This window comes from Mauremys mutica, unplaced genomic scaffold (assembly GCF_020497125.1).
Source record: "Mauremys mutica isolate MM-2020 ecotype Southern unplaced genomic scaffold, ASM2049712v1 Super-Scaffold_100120, whole genome shotgun sequence".
Lineage (NCBI taxonomy): Eukaryota > Metazoa > Chordata > Testudines > Geoemydidae > Mauremys > Mauremys mutica.
The window spans coordinates 979,107-986,138 of NW_025423273.1; the positions used below are offsets into that span (position 1 = coordinate 979,107).

At 48.6% G+C, this 7,032-nt stretch overlaps 1 non-coding gene across 1 annotated transcript; it reads right to left on the reverse strand.

Moving 5' to 3' along the window:
* Positions 1 to 512: 512 nt before the first annotated feature.
* TRNAT-AGU lies at positions 513 to 587 on the reverse strand. The gene has a single exon. It is a non-coding gene; the product is annotated as a tRNA-Thr (tRNA).
* Between the last annotated feature and the right edge of the window lie 6,445 nt (positions 588 to 7,032).

Consider the following 7,032-nt stretch of genomic DNA (forward strand, 5'->3'; position numbering starts at 1 on the left):
CCTTCCAACACTTGTCAGAAAAAACGACTGGTTTCTTTTGGAAGCATTTGCATTGCAAGGCAGAGGCAGTCCTCTCTGTTTCCTCAAAAGATTGACCAAAAGGTGGGAGGAGTGGGCACATTTGGCAAGGCACCACTGGGTGCTGCATCTCTAACCTCCACTTTACCTGGCAGGTGTCTCTGGAACTTTTCTCCCAGCGGCTCCATTTTTCAACAGTGACAATCAAAAGGAAGATGACATGACATCTGTGTGCAGACATCCCCAGCGAATCACAAGGACGTGTGGCGCAGGCTCTCATGTTGCAGCAATTGCAGTTGAAGCAACCACCATGCTAATGCCAGTCACAGCAGCCTTTTCATCAACTCCAGGCTTGTGATTTGATTCTTTCCAATGCTTCTCTCCAAAGAAGCCTTTTCCTTAGCAAGCAATTACTTGGATACCAAGGGAGGTCTCTTCTGTTTCCCGGAAAGACACAGGAAAATGTGAGCAGAGGAGATAAAAGCCATAGAACAAGGCACCACTGGGAGTTGAACCCAGGATCTCCTGTTTACTAGACAGGTGCTTTAAGCCAGCTAAGCCATGGTGCCTGCCTCAAGAAAATACTTGCAACTGTTCCATTTGATGGTCCAGGACAACACCTCCAAATTCCAAACTACAGCCGTTCCCCATTTCCCTCAAGACTTGCAAGGAAGAACTGGTAGGCCAAGCCAGGATCTCCTGGTTACAAGGAAGACACTTCAGCCAGCTCTTCCCAAAGATCACTATCCAGAGACCTTTAAACAGCCACTGCAGATGTTCACCGACAAAGAGATGCCAAAATAGAGTTCTCTACTGCCTGCAGCCATCACGCTACCAGGAGTTTTGTGCACAGAGAGGCCCCTGCTTGTGGGAAAAGGCTTTGGTAGAGACTCTTCTGACACCAGCCGTTCTCATATAGTGTTTAGCGCTCTGTGTTGTGGCTTCAGCATCCATGGATGCCAGTTCAATTGGGGGACATTTTTCCTGTCTCCACATTTGTCTAATGGCTCCTTTCAACACTTGTCACCAAAAAGACCTGTTTCTTTTGCAAGTGATGTACAGCTAGGCAAAGGCAGTCTTCTCCATTTCCTCAAAAGATCACCAAGCTGTGGGGAGAGGAGACACATTCAGCCAAGCTGGATGCTGAATCTCCTCTTTCTTCAGCAGGTGTCTGTGAAGGACACAAATCTCCACTGTGTAGAGGTCAACAATAGGAGTTTATTACACACAGTGCTGGTGGAGTGGGCTTATTAGGCTCAGAGACACTGTTAATTAATTAATTACAATAGAATATATAGATTTTCCATGGGTGGGGGAAAGTGACGGCGTAGGCAGTTCCAAACCCTGGGACAGGTTTTGCAGCAAGACAAGATAGCACAGTAGCCAATGGTTAACAGGTTACATAATGTCTCCACCCATGGTCTCAAGTTAGCAAGTTAACATTTCATTAATACTTTGATAAAATGTTAGTAGTATAAAATATATAGGTTGAATTCTGATTTGGGATCCATAGGAATGGAGCAACTCCTTTGATTGTCCAACAGGTACATTCCTAGGGGTTAAAGCAAAGAAAGAGTGAAAGTATATGGCAATAAAGATTGTTTTCTGTGTGTCTAAAGGCAGGCATTGGTCCCTTGGAAGGGAGGTGGAAGGATGCCATATCTTATACTGACGTGCCAACTTTTCATAAACTCAAGGTTGGATCTGTGGCAAGAAGGTCTCCCTAGAGAAGAAACAAACACAATAGGGATTCTTTCTTCAGTCTGCAGTTCTGAATAAGACACAATTCTTTAGTTCTTAGCTCCAACACCTGGCAATTTGCTCACCAGGCCTATCTTAGCAAGCAAGGCTTTCTGTTTACCCAGCTTTCTCTTAGCTGGTCACTATTTGCTAGGCCTCTGGTCCCTTGACCATACTCTGGACTTTGGGTCTGGGAAAGAACTGGCACAATCCATAGACCAGGTTGTTATATAAAATGCACATGGATTTGAACCCTTCACATACAGTAATGGCAAAGTTCTTGGTTCAGGCTTGTAACAGTGATGGAATAAACTGCAGGTTCAAATCAAGTCTCTGGAGTCCATCCACAGCTGGGATGGGTCATTCAGTCCTTTGTACAGAGCTTCAGTTTGTAGCAAAGTCCCTCCAGAGGTAAGAAACAGGATTGAAGACAAGATGGAGACGAGGCATCAGCCTTTTATAGTCTCTTGCCATGTGGTCTTTGCTTTCTTTGTCCCAAAGACACTCTGTCCAGCACGTGGCATAGAAAAACCTTAGAGTTCTCTCCATAGGCAGGTCCCTGCTACCTTGCTGAGTCACAAGGCGTATCTGCCTTCTCTCAATGGGGCGATTGTAGAGCTGATGGTCCTTAATGGGCCATCAAGCAGGCTACGCGGAACTGACACCAGCTTGTCTGGGGTGTTCCCCGGAAGCAGAGCACAAGATTGAAATACAGGCAGCAGAGAGCCAATATTCATAACGTCAACTACAAAAATGATACACATCTAGAGACAGCATCATTATAATCAGCCAATCAGAACCCCTTCATAGACCCCTTACACGACAATCTTTCTACAATATTGGCTGCAAATATAGAACAGTGGTCACAACAGTGATCTATACAGTTACAGATTATGTCAATAAAGTCACAGGAGGTGACACGGCATCAGTGAGACTGATACTAGAATACTGCCTCCAGATTTGGTGTCCTCATTTGAAAAAGATGTTGTGAAATTGGAGCTGGGGCAGCAAAGAGCCACCAAATGTTCTGAGGGCTGGAGAAAAATGCCTTCTAGTGAGCTACTGAAAGAGCTCAACCTGTTTAGCTTATCATAAGAAGATTGAAAGGTGACTTCACTGAAGTGCCATATTGGAGAGAAAATACTGGGTATTAAAGGGCTCTTGAATCTAGCAGAGAAAGGCCTAACAAGATCCAGTGACTGGAAGGTGAAAAGAGACAAATTCATATTGCAACTAAGGCACAAATATTCAACAGCGAGGATGATTCACCACAGGAACAAGCTACCAAGGAAAGTGGTGGATTCTCCATCTCCTGATGTCATTTAATGAAGATTAGATGCCTTTCTGGAATGTGTTTGCCCCAAAAGTAGCTCTTGTGTCATACAGGAGGCCTGTGATATGCAGGGGGTCAGATTAGATGCTCTAATGGTCTCTTCTGGCCATAAAGTCGACTAATTTCTGAAAAACTGAGTGTAGCATTGGGAGCAGCGTCTGATGTTTCCCTGTCTAGCCGGCTTGCTGCCTAGAACGAACGCTCCTGGAGTGGGGTGATCCACAGGGACTAGTTGAAACCTGCAAAGTGCCTGGCCAGGGGCAGGACATTGGCACAGCAAGGGCGGGGTGTGGCAGTGACATCACAAAGGTGTTTTGCAGGACCTCAGCCTATTGGTCAAAGGTATGGGGGGGAGGTGGTGACCTCACAGAGAGATGCTGACATCAGCCAGGCAGAACACGGGCGAGGGACCAGGGAAACCTCAGAGGCCCCTGTGGCTTTGCTCCAGCAAGTCTCCTTCTCCAGGTCTCTCTTTGAGGACTGAGTATTCGGGTTCACGGATGTGAGCGCCAGGAGGAACCTCTTTCGAGTTTTCTCCTTCCCTTTTAGTGATTTTACTAGAAAACAGCCGTCCCTGTTTAGAAGGTAAGAGCCTCCTGGAGGGAAGGGGTGTCATGGGGTGTCACAGTTCGGATGCTGGTGCCCCCCCCCATGTATGGAAGTTCCAGCCCCCTGCTCTGTGTTTGCAGTGCCGGAGAGCAGCATTCCACGGCAGTGATTTGCTCCTGGCTGCAGGAGCAGAGCAGCAGGCTCAGCTGCCAGAACTTCCTGGAGCTAGGAAAAGGGAGGGGCCCAGCCTCTGTAGCAGGAATGCAGGGCAGGCGAGTTCACAGCGGGCATTGTGGAATACTGGCAGAGGCCAGTTATGGTGATTTAATGACCAGCAGCATCTACACTGGCACTTTCAGTTTGCTGCAAAAAGCTCTAGGCCTCTCATCGAAGTGGTTTTATTTTGTCACCAAAACAGGGCAGTTTTGTCGCCAGACGTGGCATTGCAGTGTGTGCACCAGCCAAAAGCTGCCGACTGAGGGAGCGTTGTGTGTTTTTCACACACCTGAACAATATAATGATGCTGAAATAACTTTGTAGTGCAGACCTGGCCAAAGATATTCTCTCTCTCTCTCTCTCTCTCTCTCTCTCTCTCTCACACACACACACACACACACACACACACACACACACACACACACACACACACACACACACACACACACACACACACACACACACACACACACACACACACACACACACACACAGAGCTTGCAAGGAAAACATCACCTCCTCCTCTGCTTTGCAGAATCCAAACACAAGGAAAGCGTGTCAGGTCCTGGTGGCGATGGCAGGGAGTCAGGTGTGGGCAGACACTATATCTTACACCCAGGCAGGCACCATGGCTTAGCTGGCTAAAGCACCTGCCTTGTAAACAGGTGATCCTGGGTTCCACTCCCAGTGGTGGCTTTGGGGGCACCTGCTATTGGGTACTGTCAGAGGACAAGATTCAGAGCTAGATGGGCCTTCGGTCTAGCCTAGTGTGGTTTTTCTCACGGTTTAAGTTACACTCACGGGCACTGATGATAGAGTTACTGAAAGTTTGGGAGTTAGGCCCTGACAGATCAGTGGTCCAAGCCCCTTGTAGACACCCCCCTCCCCCTGGGACAGGGGCAGGTCTGAGCTCTCGCACCAAAGGCTCATTGTGGCTGCCAGACCCTGTGAGTGGCTCATTTCGTTTGCACCCTGGGTTGAGTCCTGCTTTGTGCACCGTGTCTGAGAATGAAAATCCTAAACCCCCCTTTGAAATGACGAATGCAGCAGGACGTGTCATTGTCCCTGCCCCAAAGCAGACAGACCAATGGAGAAATGCCGTCGAGTCCAAGGTAATACTTCACTGCGGTTTTAATATTTCCACTTGCTAAACTCCCTCCTATCTGCCTAGCCCAGGTGTCCTCTGCCTCAGCTGCTGCTCCCAGCCTGCTCTAGAGTCAAACACGCAGGGCCCCCAGGGGAACAGAGGCTGGGACAGGGCAGCAGCCTGGGCAGATGCTGGGAGTTCTCGTTCCCTGAGAACTGGCCTGGCTCCCTTCCCAACAGCAAACAAATCAATTCCACGCCCCCTCCCCAGAAAAATCAGCCTGGAGCCGAGGGCAGCAGGGGACGATTCCCTCGAGTTCCCACCGAGGCAGGAGAGAACCCAGGGCCTTTCTAGCAGAGCTTATGGAACTGACGTGGGGAAACCAGCCTTTAATAACAGGCAGTTCCAGTTTAAGCTCAGTGTTTTTAACAATTTTTACAACCTTAAATCACCCTTCAATTGCAGTGTCACTATCCATAACATTGCTTCAGGCTTATAGGTTCCCAAGTGCAAAACTAAACATCTCTTCAAACACAAGAGGGTGCAGATCAGTCAGTGTTCAGAGTCATCCCACATAAAAGAATCATGTTGCAGTACATATTGGCCTCATCATGTGGCCATTGCCTTTCCCTCCGCTCTGTTAAAAGTTTTGGTATTTTGCACAGAAACTTTCTTCCCTCAGGAGAGACCTGGGAACCAAGACTGCCAGACAAACACCTTTAAGAGGAGGCGTAACCTGTCAAAAAATGATCTCCCTCCTTCAGTTCAGTGACAGCCTGAAATGTTACTTATCCCAGCAGAGCCGGAGGATTGAAAGCAGCTACATCAAATCCCTGTGTAGCTAGCAGGAATGAACACAAACACTCCCTGGTATCTGAAGAGATGTTTAGTTTTACCCTTGGTAAACTAGAAGTCTAAAGGGAAGGAAGGTGGTGCCATATATAAAGAGTGAAACACAAAACAATTATCATAGTTATGCCCATAGTGACTGCAAAATATTTCTATATTCTTCTTATCATCATCAATATATTATTTTCTCTGGCGTCTATACATTGACTATACCCTGACCAAGAAATTTGAATCTTGATAAAATAATCGACTACCCTTGGTTAAGGCAACGGACTTGATACCCACTCGGGTGTCCCTACACAGGTTCAGGTACTAACAACAGTGGCTGCCTTTTAGCAAGAGTTCCTGCCCATTTCCTTTCCGGCTGGAGCATGATTAGAGCGTATTTGTGGTTAACGACATTGCTATAGATTGTTGTTCATTCCCCACACTGACAATTCAGACCGTCCCGTTCCTATTCGAATCTCCACCAGATCATGCCAATAGCCGGAGTCAGGATTTCTCTGGGGCACTGAAATGTTTCAGGGGGTTGGTGCATTAACTCAGCCTTGCATCCATCCCTGATGTTTCATGGACTAACAGCAGCAGCGTAAAGAAAGAGCTGATCCAATATCTCACTGTCAAAGGTGAAGGTGGCCTCGTCCCCTCTGCATGACCATTGCCATTGCAGGAGAGAAGGTTTCAATGGAATTGAATGCCCTGGCTCAGACAAGAGACACAGGGAGGTTTTGCTGTTCATGGATCTGTGCAAAGGAAATTGTGTCTCTGTGTGAAATTGAGGAGGGAAATGAAACGTCCACATGGTGGCCCAATGCCCTAAGGAATGTGGGCGATGGACTCCGGCTGGGAAATGATTTCACAGGATCAATGTACTGCCCTGATTAAAAGCTATGGCTAAAAGGCAGCCGCTGTTGTCAGTACCTGAACCCAGGGCCGGCTCCAGACCCCAGCGCGCGCTTGGGGCAGCATCCCGCGGGAGGGCAGCAGGCAGCCCCGGTGGACCTCCCGCAGGCGTGCGAATCCTAGAGCCACCCCTGCCAGCAGCCGCGGGGAGCCCAGAGCCTTTTAAATCCCAGCCGCGGCCGGGAGTCAGAGGGCTCTGGGCTGCCTGCAGCCACGGGGAGCCCAGAGCCCTTTAAATCCCAGCCGCGGCCGGGAATCAGACAGCTCTGATCCCGACAGCTGGAATCCCCGCAGCTGCCAGCAGCCCAGAGCCCTTTGAAACCCAGCCCCTGGCTGC